Source organism: Hippopotamus amphibius, chromosome 5 (genome assembly GCF_030028045.1).
Source record: "Hippopotamus amphibius kiboko isolate mHipAmp2 chromosome 5, mHipAmp2.hap2, whole genome shotgun sequence".
In the NCBI taxonomy this organism is placed as follows: domain Eukaryota; kingdom Metazoa; phylum Chordata; class Mammalia; order Artiodactyla; family Hippopotamidae; genus Hippopotamus; species Hippopotamus amphibius.
In genome coordinates this window covers 25576585-25592099 of record NC_080190.1, presented here as the reverse complement: position 1 = coordinate 25592099, position 15515 = coordinate 25576585, and the positions used below count along the sequence as shown (strand labels likewise).

Sequence of the window (15515 nt, the reverse complement as noted above, 5' to 3'; positions counted from 1 at the left end):
GATCTTCCCCCAGCATAGCTGGTTCTCTTCCGGTATTCCCAAATTGTATTCATTTAGTTGCAAACCTAGCAGGTATCCTTAATACTTCTGGTAGTATGCATTCATACTATAACCTGAACAATATATTTCCCAAATGTAGACCTTTTGATTTCTCACAGAATACAGACCAAAGTCCTCAGTAGGCTCTCTTAGCACCTACTTGGTCTGGTCCCTCCTTCTCTCTCCTGGCTCACAGTTAGCGCATCCCTTTCAATGGCCATCTTTCAGTCCCTTCCCCGAGATGTCCCCCTTGCTCCCTTTCCTGGGCCTGGGATCTTCTTCCCTAAAGTAAACCTCCTCACCGTCAAATCTCAGATGTAGCATCGCTTCTGCAGGACGTCTTCCCTAAGCTCCCTGACAAAGTTAAATCCCCCTGGATGTTGTTTCCCATAAGGCTATGCACCCTTCCCTTCAGGGTACCTGTCATGGTTGAGATTTTCCATGGACTGATGTGAATTTAGCATCACTTGCATTTTTCACTAGATTGCAAGCTTTAGGAAGGCAGGACGGTGTCTAGTTTCACTCACTGTTGCGGCACCAGTCCTTAGTACGGTGCCTGCTACTTACTGATGATGAGTAAATATTTGTTAAGCAAATGAATTAGTAGATGAATGCATTGGTGCCTTGGTAATGAGCCCTTTATAGTTATCAACTTATGAGAGAAGACTTTATTTATTTATTTTTTTTTGTATTTCCTGCTTTCTCTAGAACCTTTAAGGATAGTGTTTGATGCCAAGTGATTATGTAACAATGTTGTAGAATCAATCAGAGAAAGGAAATGGATAATTATGAACAATATATTGCATAGAGATGTCTACAGAATAAGCTTGGTTGAAATAGCTTCTTCTCTCTGTTCTCTCTTAAGTCCTGAAACAGTTGGTCTTTAGTATATATTCAAATGTGTAATTTGTAAATGCGAGTGTGTGTGTGTGCATGTGTGTGAGATGTCAGCACCTTTAAACAATAATTTCAACATAACCTTTATATCTCTCATTAATAGAGCCCCATGGTGGGCACCAGGTGCTAAATGCAATCCCCTAAGGACACCCACGTGACATTTGCAGAGCAAAAGCCATTGCAAATACATTTCTTTCATGGCATCAGGTGGATATTGTATGAAAGACTTAGCCAAATGTCAGGTAGTCTGTGGGTTTAGATGCTTAGCATAGCCAGGAATTTTGAAGATACATTGAAAAAAAATCATTTGGATGTTGTTAGATGGTATGGTCATTTATTTAGATGAAACTCAGAACTCTTAACCCATGTTTTTACTTATACAGAGACAGGCTATGTTAGAGGCAACAGACGTCTCATGCCAAGAGGTTGATAAGCCAAATGCAATATGCCTTGTGTGTCTGTAGAAGAACTTTTCTTTTTCTCCAGCCCCTCAGTGCTGAGAACATCTATGGCATTGCTTGTGAAGTATCCTTGTGGATATAATGTATTCACGATACTTTCTGACTTGGTTGCTTTTTCACCTGGTAAAAATATTTGGAAATGTGGCAGTGTGCGCTGATGGATTTTCCTGATCTACACCGCACATTTCCCGATGTATTCTTCCTTAAGTTCTCTTTCTTGTTGACATCTTTCGTGTGAAGTGGCTGCATGTTCTTTAGGTCCATGAGGTTTCTAACTGGCGCCCTGCCACTCTTTTAAATAAATGGTGTGAGGAGGCCGACGATGCCCCAGCAACTTCTAAAGAGATGCCATAAAACATCATCCAGGCATCCAGCTTACGGCAGAGTTTTTCTTTATTTTGGGGTAATTTATTGGTTTAGAGCCAAGGAGAGGGATGCTACGGAGCAGCAGATGGAGATGCGAGGGTGACTGAGTTTGATATACAAATGTCTTATTTCAGACTGAGGTTTCTTTGATGTGTATGCATCGAGGCGCTGGTTTCTTTTAGAGAAAATGAAAAGTGCTAGTATTAAGGTAACTGCGGCATCAAAGGGAGATGTTTGTGGTGAGCAGTGAATCGATGTTTCCATTATTGGGCCTTTGATGAAATGCACTAGCAATTTCTTTAGAATTGGTAAGGCTATCTCTTTACGTTGTATGTATTACAAAAGACCTAATTGAATGATATTTTAAAAGGACAATATCCAATTGCTCTACCTTCCAAATTGCTACCCCAAAGCTGCAGGAGACTTGCCAGGAGCTCTCCACTCAGTAAAGGCTCTGCTGGAGAATTAAGGAAATGCCTTCTGGATAGAACAAAATTGTGTCTAGAAGTTGAGAGCTGCACATAATGTTGTGTTCATTGAGATGCTGCATGGCAGGTTGTGAATCACCTGGGAAACATGACTCCCTTGCACTGGTCAAGGACAGCTTGGGGGGTGAAAGTGATCCAAGCCTTCCAACTTCCAAAACTGTGAATGGGCATGGAGGTAAGGGCAAATGCACCTCACACTTGACCCTGTTGGAGGATCCCGCCTCCCCAGTTCTGATGTTCTTGATCTAGCCAAGTCCTTTCTGTGTCCTGCTCAGTGTAATGTGGGTCTTTGGCCAAGCTCTATTCTGGCCATCCTGTGAGTCCTGCCACCTCCTATGCCAGCTCCCCCTCTGCCTTACAGATTCTCATGCCATCTTGCATTTTAATATTAACTCAGTTCTTAGTAAAAACAACAGATTCTTTCTTGGGTATAAGAATCTTGGAGATGTTTTATAAGAATCTTTGAGATTAAAAAAAAACAGCAGAAATAGTAGGTTATGGTTAACCAACCGGAAATAAAAAAAGAAAAGCTACTCCACTCCTCTCCTCTCCAAACCGAAGCTCTACATCTTTAGGAGAGCTACATATTTACCAGTTATTTAAGAGGCAGGATTCTCTTTTGCTTCCATCAGGCTATTTCCTTGCTGGTGACTGAAACAGTTCACATCGTGATGTTTTGGATTAGCTGGAAGGCCTCAATAATCTTACTGAAACCAAGAATTTTTGAAAGATTTTGAGATAAGTTTTGAAGACATTGCAGTCCTCTAAAAAGGTAGTGCTGTTCTCATAGCTATAGAAAACCCGGTGTTTAAACATCCCTCATTTTGACAGGAGAAAAATGGGCACGTGCTCATGTACTCACAGATGCATACATCCTGGATGGGGGCTTTCCGTGGAGATGGAGGGTTGAAAATAGCCATTTTTCTGCATGAGAGGTGGGATTGCAGCACTCTCTATTATTTATCTTCTTGGCAAAATGAAACTTTAACAAATCTAGCTGGCTTTGGCCATTAGAGATGAGGTTCTCAATGGGATTTCAGACATTATAGTTTTTCAGATGCTTCTGGGCTAGACTGGTCTAGAATTGCCCATAATTTCAATGTGAAAACCACTTTCTGAAACACTAATACACATAATGAAGGGTTGCTGTTATGATAGTTGGGAGGGAGGTGGGGGTACAGCTATGGTGGGGATTTTTGTATTTTTTTGTTTTTTGTTTTTAATCGCTGGCTACCCACCAAGTTCAATAGTAGCTGACAGAGCAACAAGCTGGTTAAGAAGCTGATGCAGTTTTAGGCATGGTCACTGGCAAAACAGCGTCCGTAGCAGAGGAGGTGGTAGTGGTTCCATGTCGGTTTTCCTGATTGGATCCTACCTGGGGCTGCCACACAGGTTCAGGACACTAGTGAATTAGGGAATTAGGGTGTATCTGGTGTGTGGAGGGCCTGAGCCTTCAAAGGGAAGTTTAAACTTGTATTTCTGGAATGCTGAATACAAATGAAGTGGTTCCTTTCATTATATTCTCATGTAAACCCTCAGATTAGAAATGCAATTGTACTCAGAGCTTCCAGGATTGGCAGGTGATGGTAACTTTCCTCAGTAGCCACTGACAGAAACAGGCTTCATGGCTCCCCACCTGGTGGGTATGAAGCTGTTGGGGATGAACTAGGGATGGCCATGGTTTTGAAGCTTATTCCCTATACAATAAAACTGCAACTGAAGGGTATCTTTTAAAAAAAAAAAAATTGCATTTTCATTAGGTCCTCTTCCATGCCTGTACGATCATTTGTGTATCATTTAAGAGAAAGAAAAATCCCTAGCCCCACTCACCTAGGGCGAGCCCACACTGTTCTTACAGATGTCTTCACTAGTACAATAGAAATATACTATCTCCATCACCATAGAAACACCAGTTTCCATGAGGCCACTTTGCTGAAGGTGAAAACAAAAACACTAGACTGAGCGAGAATGGCCCTAGTTTGTGTTAAAAAGGTGGCACAAACACTGTGTTTTTCAAATGTTAGAATGAACCTATTTGAGCTGAGTTCTGAATGACAAAACCGGTTTAATGTACACCATTAACTTGCATTCAGTGAGGGTGGTGCAGTAAGAATCTCCAGCCTTTGTTCATAGGAACAACCATTAGCAAAAGTAGAGGTCCAGTGGCCTTTGTCTTCCCAAGCCTGCTTCTTCTATATCATGTCCAAGACTTGAGTGCCCTGCCTCTACCTTCTAGGTGTTCCTTTTGGTAACCTGACACATCTCTGTCAGGGAAGAGACCATTTGCTAAAATAATTAATGGAAGATGCAGTGTATATATGTATTAAGAAGGGTACCCAGGTACTTCTTCCCAACAACACTTTTCCAAAAGCAGTTACGCGTTCATGGTAGAAATTCAAGCATGGTGATGCTCTGGTGAAAGAGGTGACGACACCTACAGGTGGGCAAGAGGCCGCGCACTGCAGCCTCCTCTGGCTGCGCACAAGCTTCTGGATGTTCCTCCACCCCTTCCTTCACACAGGCACCGACCCTTTGTGCTCACGCTGCTGCCCAGTGTCCCTAACTCTGATCCCTTTGCCTAATTCTGACCCTAGGTTTCCAGTTTTCTAGTTGGAACTAGGAGTTCTGCTTATTCCTTCCTTTGCAAGCCTCTCTGGACTTAGGATCTGGTCAGCTTGACCTGGCCACACCTTCTCTCCTCCCTCCATTCTCTGCCTCCACCTTGACCCCTCCCCCTGGTACAATAGCACCCGGCCTTTTAAAGTCAAGGTCAGTCTTTATGCATTTTAAATCAAAGTGTAATATACATACAGCAAAGTGCACGTTTCATGAGCACAGTGCCTGTTCATACACTGAACACACCTGTGGAACCAGCACCTGGTCGAGAAGCACAACGTGGCTGGAATCCCAGAATCCCCCTTGAGTAGTTTCTCAGACCCTACCTTCCACCTGCAGTGGAGCTGCTAGCAGTTGGGTCATTTTTCATTTCATGCAGGTGATTTATATTGTCTAAACTGGTGAAGAAACAGACCCAAGATGAATTCTTTGGAAGAAAGGTTGGAAGATAGCAAGTGAGGTAAATGACAGAGAAGGAGACTTTTAAAAATATTAACATTAGAGCATTATTCTAAGCCAAAGGCAAGGATTCGTTGACGTTCAATAAGTCTAACTAATCCAGAGAATTCATAAGGAAGTTTTCAAAAGATGCTCATTTAAAATTAATTTAATAGGTTTTATTTTTAAGTATGTTCCTTTCTGTGCCATAAAAAAATAACCAGTGTTGGCGAAGTTATGGTGAAACTATATTCCTAAAATTGTATTGATAGTCGTGCAATAAATGAGTTTTCCTTCCTGGAAAACGTCCTGGCAATGTGTATTAGGAGACATACACATATTCATAACTTTGATCCAATGATTCAGTTACTTCACTTCTGAGACTATACCAATAGAAGAGTACCAAAAAGACTTAAGCATAATAATATTTATCAGTCATTCATAATGGGAAAATATGGATAGAAATTTACTGAATGCTCAATTTTAAGGGACTTTAAATCAGAATATATATATTTGCCAGAATGTTACGCAGCCATTAAAATGGTGGTCCTGATGACCGTGTAGCAACGTGGATACATATTAATATCTATTTAATACACATATATCTCATATTGCATATATTATATGTATATATACATTCATACATGATTCATATTAAATAAATTTGTGCTCTTTGAATACAAGTATGTAACAAATAAAATAAGATGAAGGAAGGAGGGACGCAAAGAGGGAAGGAAGGAGGAAAATTTAAAAATGGTAGGAAATATTCCCCAATATTACCTGAATTCTCTTAAGATGATGGGATTATGTTGGTGGTCTTTTTTCTTTTGTTTTTCACATTTGGTTTTTAAATTTTATATTATTTCATTATAGATTACTTTTATGATTAAACAATTCTGAAAAGTAATCTACCTTGAATAGCTTATGTTCAGTCCCAATTATAAGGCAGTGATCTTAAAAAAGCCTTTAGGTGTAAATGAGGTCAATTTAGGTAAAATCATTTCAAGTCACTATTTAACTACATTTTCAAGAGGCAGTGTAGCGTAGAGGAAAATTTCCCTAAGAGTATATCAAATCTGAGGTTTCTCTTTTCTTTAGCATTGCTTTTTACTATGGTTCCTTTTGCAATGTGAAACTCTGGGAACTATTTTTTTCTTTGAACAAAAAGTATTCTTGTTGGATATAACCTCAACCCATATTATTTACAGTGATAGATAATAGGTTTTATTATTTAGAAGTACCCACTACGGATAGATGTTAAGGAAGTGATTAATTCTGGTGATTTTTCAGATGAATTTTGTGGCTATGACCTAAAATTGAATTAGCATTTGGTTATTTGATTTGACAGATGTAATGGAAACAAATACCCTGGAGCCAAGAGGTGTAGACATACTCAGTGAATTGGAGTTTGCGCCTAGTAACTCTTACACTCCCCATGTTACGTTACTCTGTGTTGAACATGTAGGTACTTCTTGGAAATGGAGATATATGTCCTTAAATATCCCTGTCTGTGGCCACTGATGGGTGTTTTTATACACATGGTTACACTGAGTTCTCATAGGGATCTGCAATATGGGTGTCATTATTTCCAAGTTACAGGTGAGCCTTTGACTCTTGAAGGCAATATCCACTTGCTCAAGGTCACGCAGTCAGTAAGGGCCCTGGACTGCTCCTCTAAGCCTGGCTGAGACCCCCCCACTAAGACCACCACACCTTGCTCTGGCTAGTAGATGGATTGACTTTCCACCACCTCAGGGAAGAATTCCATAGGGGCCACTTTACACTGAAACTTAGCCCCAGAAAAGAAGGTACTACTAGTGAGACAACAAAATCAGCCAGGCAGAGACCAGACCTTCAGATGAATCCAGTTTCTTCTAGCATATCCTTCAGCTGCTTGGCACTTGCCAAGGAGGGGCCTTGAGTAGGAAAGCCATCAAATTGCTTCCTGATGATAGGTCTTAGGACTAAGTCAATTCTGCCTCTGGCAGAAAATAAACAACAAAGCAGTTGTGGTTTTTTTGTTTTTCCGGGTTTTTTTTTGTTTTGTTTTTCAGTTTTCATCCAGTTTTGCTCATTTTTCCTATCCATTTCTTCCAATGTTTGGGTTAACATGTAGATTAAACAAAAGTCTTTGCCATTCAAATAGGTAATACTATAATTTGGGTTTTTTAAGGAAGCTTATGGAGACAACATCTTTAATATGGTAATGAAGATAGAAGTTGAAATCATTTAACTTCATTTACAAACCATGAATATGTATTATGCTTTAAATGAAAAGAAGGGCTAAAACAGATATAGTGTTTGTTCAATTTGCTAAAGAGAAGACAATTTGTCAAGATTTTTTTTCCCCAAAACTCAAGCAATATGCAAATGTAGGAAAATCAGACCCCCATGTTAATTCCATGGCATGATGAATATTTTTATAATCCTAATTAGTACCAGTCATTTAGTCTAGCAATTTCCCCCAATCTAGCCAATTTGAAATTAAAATAGATGCCTTGATTACAAAACTCATTAGCAAAGAAGCACCCTTCTCACTAACCAGTTCATTTAAAATGCACAAACTGAATGAAGTGTGGAGCACTTGTGCTGTCAATTGGCGTAAGTGAAGTGAGTCTTAATTGGAAGCATTGTGAAGTATTTGTATCGCTGTATGTTTCATTGCAGTATAATATATCATTCATTAAATGTAACAAAAGCAACTTTTAAATGGTTTAATTAAGTGAAGTTGGTGTGCTTGGTAATTTTTATAAAGTCGAATGTCACAATTGTTTGCATTTGGAGTACTGGTAGGTATTAATGTCAGGAAGATGAAGTCTGACTGCGTTTATCACTCAGATTACGAGAAGAATGGCAGGTTTAATGTGAAAGGAGGAAATTAAATTATAGAATATTGACTTCTTACTTAAAAGTACCCACCTGCATATTGTCCTTGTTCATTTGGACATCGAAACTCCAGAAATGCCTGATTTATGACTGAGAATGGAGGGGAATGGCTGAGGACTTGGAGTGAAATGAAAGGAGAAAATAACAGTTGGGGAGTTTTTTTGCAATTTCTTTTTTAATTTTCTGTTTTTAATCAAGGGAGGAAGTAGTAGGTGGAGGGAAACTCTATCCAATATATTTCTGTCTACTCAAAAGAGCAATAGAGATGTGCAGCACCGCCGATTGACGTTCTGTCTGAGCCAAACGTATGTGAGAGTGGGAGGGGGACATTGGCCGCTGACCAGGGAAATACTGGAAATGGGGCTCTACAGAAGTCCTGAATGGGGTCCAGATAGCAAGGAGCTCAAGGCTGATTTTTCAGCGGAAGAGGCTGTAGAATGAGTTGAGTAGTGGCAGGTTTATAGGCATAAAGGATAAGACAAGCACAGAAGTCACTTTCTGGTGGTGCTTATTCTCTGTGCAATCCAGATGTCAGCTGTTACCTCATATTTATGGACTATTTCAACCCCACATCAGTGAGGATGCAAAACTCAACCATGTCACTGATGTCCATGAGAAATCTAATTTTAACAGACGCTGTTGATGTTCTGCCCGTATCCATTTGGTATTCCCACTGTAACGGAAATGCTCCCACTGACTTCTGATTGCAAGATTTGCATTTCTTTGCTGGAGGGCTTTCTCCTAAGCCTTTATAGGCTACTCTACTCATTTCTAAAGAAGTACCAGGCAATTAACATGTGGGAGCAGTCCTCAGCCACTGACCAAATTTTCCTCGCTTCTCCTGTGGAACAACTCCCAAAAGTTTTACACTTTTTTTCAGAATTTCTCAATGGGATTAAGGTCTAGTTGCCCAGAGAGTTAGCTGGCTTTATAATGTACCCTATGTTGACTGCCCTCCATTGGCTGTAGTTTCTCTACTCCTATACTATCTCCCAAATGAACTATTTAGTTCTTGTCTCAGCGTCTGCTCCTGGGGGAACTCTAACCAACTGTGACAAGCATTTTGTGTCTTTGGTGGTGGTAGCTGAAGATTTCTGAGGTCAAGGACAGGGGCCACAGCATATAACTTTTCACCCAGCAAGTGTCCTTTGACATTTCTGTGTTCCTAAGTTCCTCCTGGGCTGTGCCACCCTCTCGTTTTTCCTCACTGTTGTTAACTGAATAATGCTCTTTCCTCCAAAGATGCCCACCTCTGAATCTTCAGACCTGTGAATACATTTCCTTAAATGGCAGGAGGGGATTGGCAGATGTGATAAAGTTAAGGATCTTGAGATGAGGAAGATATCCTGCATTACCAGGTATGGCCAGTGTAGTCACAAGGGTTCTTATAAGAGGGAGGCAGAAGAGTAAGAGCTTGAAAGGGAGTTATGACAATAGAAGCAGACGCTGGAATGATGCTCTTGGAAAATGGGGCCAAGCGGCAAGGAATGCACGAAGCCTCTAGAAGCTGGAAAAGGCAAGGAAATGAGTTCTCCTCTAAAGCCTCCAGAAGGAAGACAACCCTGTTGACACCTTGATTTTAACCCCATGAGACTCATTTGAACTTTTGACTTTCAGAACTATAAAATAATAAACTCATGTTGTTGCAGCAGTGAGAGGAAACTAACACACTCACTGAACTTCCCCTGGCTTCAGTGGGTCTTCTGTCCCACAGCAGGTGAAATCCTCTACTTACCTGCACCTGCTTCTTGGAAGCCCAGGCATCCACAGATCCAGACACAGGCCATCTAGCTCACACTTCGACTCTTCTTCACATTGATCCATGCAATCGTGAAATAGGAAGAGTTCCTCCAAAGAGGAATTATGGCGAAAAAACCTGCTCCCCATCTTGTCACATATTGTATTAGTTTGCTAGGGCTGCCGTAACAAAGTACCACAGACTGGGTGGCTTAAACAGCAGAAATGTAAGGTCTCACAGTTCTGGAAGCTTGAAGTCTAAGATCAAGGTGTCAGCAGGGTTGGTCTCTTCTGAGGCTTCTCTCCTTGGCTTCTGGATGACGGTTCTCTTTGTACTTCACAAAATCTTCCCTCTGTGTGTTTCTCTGTCCTAATTTCCTCTTCTTATATGTAACATACTGCTTTAGGGACCACCCGGATAACCTCATTTTAACTTAATTAACTCTTTAGAAACCTTATCTCCTTGTATAGCCACATTCTGAAGTACTGGGGGTCAGCATTCCACACATTGATTTGGAGGAGACACAGTTAAGCCCATAACATAAATGCACATCCAGGTTGTTAAATGATAAAAGTCTTGTCCTTTGGATTTCTACTGCCCTGTGTAAGGAGAGGGTAAGAGGCTCCTCTGTGTAGCATGACTGCTTCTGAGGCAGGTGGAATGGAACCAGTCACCAGGAAGGATGTGCTATGAGGCTGGGTGAGGGGTTAAGGAAGTCAGGTTGGGGCTTATCCCTGGGATGGAAATCAGGTCCTCAAGAGAGACCCTGAGACTGATCAGGAAGGTCTCAAACTGGTCTTTGGCTTTGACCCTGGGTTAGGTTAGGGAATCATGGAAGGCACAAGAGAAAAGATGGTGTCCAGGCCATGGAGAACACCTGGGAAACGTTTGAAAGAAATCTCTGCTAGAAACTTATTTTTGAGAATCATGGCTATTTGCTTGTATAAGCTAGATTTATTATGTTGTCTTTGGTGTTTGATTTTTGTTCTCTCTTTGCATTTGAAAGTGTCAGTAGATCTACAGAAAGAGGTTTGAATGACCTGAAGGTGTTACATATCTTCTTAAATTTGTCATTGGCTTCCCCATAGCTTGGAAGATAAAGTCAGCTCAGCACACAGACCATCGAAGTTTGGATGCTGTCTCACTTTCTAACCCTTTCCCCAAGTCCTCTCATGCAACAGAGAAATGTATCCTCTTGGTTCAGCACAAAGTACCCTGGCATAGACACTTCCCTCTGGGAGTCCTTTTCTCTGGGAGTTTCTTTATCTAGGTATCTATCTCGTTATCTTTTACAACTTAATGCAAATATGACTTCCTAGAAAACACTTTCCCTAGACACACTTATCTATGGAAACATAACTAAATTTATCTCGACTTTTGAGAAAAACCTAGAAAAAAAGCTGTTTTCATGTCAGCATACTCAAAGACTTTTTATTTTATGGGTTTTACATTTTTTAAGCGCAAAAGGGCTGGAGAGACCAAAGTGTTTCTCAGTATTTAGGACATCCAGAGATCTTAAATTGTCCCTGGACAAGAGAGAAAGAAGACCTGAATTAAGGTAACAGTTGTGGTGTTGAAAAGAAAGGGCACAAATTATAGAGGGATTTGAAAATAGAAGCAGACTGGTGACTGTGTCGAAGTCACAGGAAGGAGGGGTACCTAGTAACCCCAATGTGGCAAGGGCCAAAAGGACACCATGGATCTGATAGTCTGATCGCCTGCAGAAGTATCTAAGGCCACGGGCTGTGCCCACAGCACATTTCTTTCCTGACAAAGGAGATGCTTGTTTCTCAAACACGCTGAGTGGGAGAGGGGAGGCCCTAGTAGGCATTGCCACGAAGGTGTGGCATGGAGGGCACAACCGCCTTCTTTTGTGCTTGCCTTTCTCTTTAGCTGCTTTTCTGACATTTTGCCTCCTGCCTCCCTTGGCTGCTCTGAGTGCCGGAGGCAGCAGCCAGCAGTGTCTGTCTGAGTAAGTTATTGAAACAGGCTTTTTAAAATGGAGGCTTTTTAATTTGAAGCACTTGGTAGAGATGCCAGGGATTGTAATCCAGAACCTTGATAATAGGCAGCAGGGGAATGAGGGAGGGAGAAAAGATATATTAACGTTTCTTTCTTCAAATATTGTTCTAATATCGGACTCGGATGTTTTCATAATTAAGATGTTGAAAGTGTCTGAGGAATCTTCTCTCCTGTGTTCATCTCAGGCCTGGATGGTCTCTGGAAACCTTCTAGCCCAGAGGCTCCAGCCCCTGAAGGGAGCTTTCAGCTTTCACTAGTAGATCATTACTCTCTTGGTATAATCTGTCTACCCTTAAGTTTATATAATTTCTTTCCCTCTTCAATGCCGAAAAATGCCACTTTAATAATTATGTAAAAAGCTGATATTGTTCATGTAATCACCATTACAGGTATCACAACTTAATCATTAAAAATAACTAAAAAGTATGCCATGACGTTTGTCTTTTTTCCTCCCAAATAACTTACCTACGGATACCAGAACCTAACAAGTTCTAACAAAGATTCATGTTTTAGAATCTTGAAAGAATTTTTTCTCAAATGAATATTGACGAAATAAATGGGAAATTGAAAAAAACTTAGCAAAATCCATCTCTTATTTTTTAGTGTATTTAATTGAAAGTATTAACAATCTGCTCTTTATCACCCAGCTACCAGGTCAAAGATACTATATGCAACAAGTACTTATTGAGTACCTACTGTGTACCAGGACCTAGGAATGCAATAATGAAGGATACTGATACTGTCTCCGCTATCATGGCAAGAGCAGCATTGATCAAATGAGTAATTGACGGCAGTGGTGATGAGTCTACAATACAGAGTTCTAGGTATTGAATCTTTGCCACAAGCAGTTTCACTGCATAACTAATTGGTCAGAAGACAATTTTGCTAAAAAAGATAAAATAATGAGAATAAAATAAGAGAGGGGCATTAAAAAGGACACAATGAAACATGAAAAAATAATATTTAAAAAACATTTTATTGTGAAAAATGAAAATACAAAAAAAATCTGAATACATTTGAAATGTGTGTAGATTGATGGCTTTCATCATATTCAGGTATATCTTAGAGAAAGCTATGATAATTCCTTTCTCAAAGTTAATCGTTAAGGATTCAGGATCTAATGTTGGACATAAATTCTTCACGATATAGATATATCTGCTGTAAATCTCTTCAGATTTCCCTGGAAGGAAAACAAACAGAGGAGGGATGCTGCTATTTCTTATCAGTATATGTAATGTATATAACTGGTAGAACACATCTGGACTTCATTGAAATGTTCCATCACATGCCCAGTCCTTATATCTCACCAAATCATCAAAGCCAGATTCGTGCCAAATACCAAAGTTCTGTCTACATCATGTTCTATAGTATCAAATAGCAATTTTTTTTTTTACCATTTTCAAGAAACTTGAATGCATCAGGAATCATGTAATCGTTTCTTTTGGAGGGAATTGGAGGAGCTTGATTCTTCCTCTTTTGCCTCCGACTTCTCATGTTGTGTGATAAATTTGGGAAAGATGACATGAGTGAACAAGCTGTTGTATCTAAATCAGCCAAAAACTTGATAGTTAAAACTCCCAAAGCTTGTTGTGAATTACAAGCTGCCTCTTTCATATTTGCCATAGCTTGGTAAACTTTTGGTGTTGCTGGGTGGGAGGGTGACTGGGCTTACTGAAAGATTTGCAAACTGCTCTGTTATCATTTTCTAGTATAGTCTGCAGTCTGGCTTTACACTCTCATCTCACACTTCCAGTAAGTTTTCTTATCACCATATTTTCTAACAGAGTTGTTATCATCCACTATTTTAGGACCACCATATCTGCTCATTACTGTATAGGCCATTGTGAGACCTAAGATTTATATAGTATAAAAATGGGAGTAGTGTCTCAATGATGAAATGAAACCAAATTGTCAACCAGTTATTTTATCTCTTATGGCAAAATTGCTTTATGGCTAATTAGTTGTACTGTGAAATTGCTTGCCCCAAGGTGTTTATGGTGAAAATACTAGACGTGACAAAATAAAACTATAGATTGTTATGAAAACAAAACATATTTAGGGAGAGGGTCTGACCTAGCTTCAAAAATGTTTGATGTAACATTTGAAGAGTGATATCTTGAAGATATACATATTGAAGAGTTAAGGTATTCTCTTGGAGTTAAACATTTTAAAGTGCTTATAAACGTTGATTAAAATAAAAGGTCACTCTATGAGTTGCCTTCAGATGTTTATAAACAACTTTATCAAGATATAACTGATGTTCAATAACTGCACACATTAAAGTGTACTAATTTGATAAATTTTAACACTAATACACCCCATTCATTCATAACCAGAGTCAGGAAAATCAGCATATCCATCACATCCTTGTGCTCTCTGGAATTCCTTCCTTCTACCCTTCTTCATCCCCTCACAGTGTTCACAGTTGGGGATTTGCTTACGCCAACTATAGATCAGTTTGCATTCTCTAAAATTTTGTATAAAAGGAACTAAACAGAATGTACTCTGTTTTTGCATGGCTTTTTTTCTCTTATCATAATATTTTGAGATCCATCCATGTTGTTGCATGTATCAATAGTTCATTTTTTTTTTTTTTTCGGGGGAGTATTCCATTGTATGGATATACAAAAATCAGTTTATCCATTCACCTATTAATGGATTAATCTAGGTTTTGGCTATTACACATAAAGCTGCTATGACCATTCCTGCACGTTTCTGTATAGATATATGCTTTTATTTCTCTTGGACAAATACTTAATAGTGCAATGATTGGATCATATGGTAGATGCAGCTTCAAATTTTTGAGAGCATGCCTAACTGTTCTCCAAGGTGGTTGTGCCATTTTACATTTCCAACATCAGTACACGAGAGTTACAGTGTTTCTGCCTCCTCATCAACACTTGTTATAATTAGTTTTTAATTAATTAATTAAATTGAAATATAGTTGACATACAACATTATGTTAGTTTCAGGTATACGACATAATGATTTAATGATTTGACGTTTGCATACATTATGAAATGATCACTAAATGATAAATTTAGAAACCACCTGTTCCCACACAAAGCCGTGATGTTATTATTGACCATATTCCTTATGCTGTATGTTTCATCCCTGTGACTTCTTTATGATATAACTGGAGGTTTGTACCTTTTAATCCTCTTCAATTATTTTGCGCACCCCCAACCCCCTCCCTTTGGCAACTATTCATTTGTTGTCTGTATCTATGAGTCTGTTTTCGTTTTGTTTGTTTCTTTGTTTTGTTTTTTAGATTTTACATATAAGTGGAGAACTTGCAGTGTTTGTCTTTCTCGGACATTTACACTTAGCATAATACCTTCTAGATCCATCCATGTTGTTGCAAATGGCACTATTTCATTTTTGTGGCTGAGAAATATTCCATCGTGTATATATATATATATCAGTGGACACTTAGGTTGCTTATTTGGCTTGGCTATTGTAAATAATACTGCATTGAACATTGGAGTGCATATATCTTTTCAAATTAGTGTTTCTGTTTTCTTTAGGTAAATACTCAGAAGTGAAATAACTGGATCATATGGT

At 39.4% G+C, this 15515-nt stretch overlaps 1 protein-coding gene across 1 annotated transcript in view; it reads left to right on the top strand.

Annotated features, from left to right (window-relative positions):
- SORCS3 (sortilin related VPS10 domain containing receptor 3) overlaps positions 1-15515 on the top strand; it is a 569211-nt gene that overhangs the window by 299798 nt on the left and 253898 nt on the right. The gene's annotated exons all lie outside the window — the stretch shown is intronic.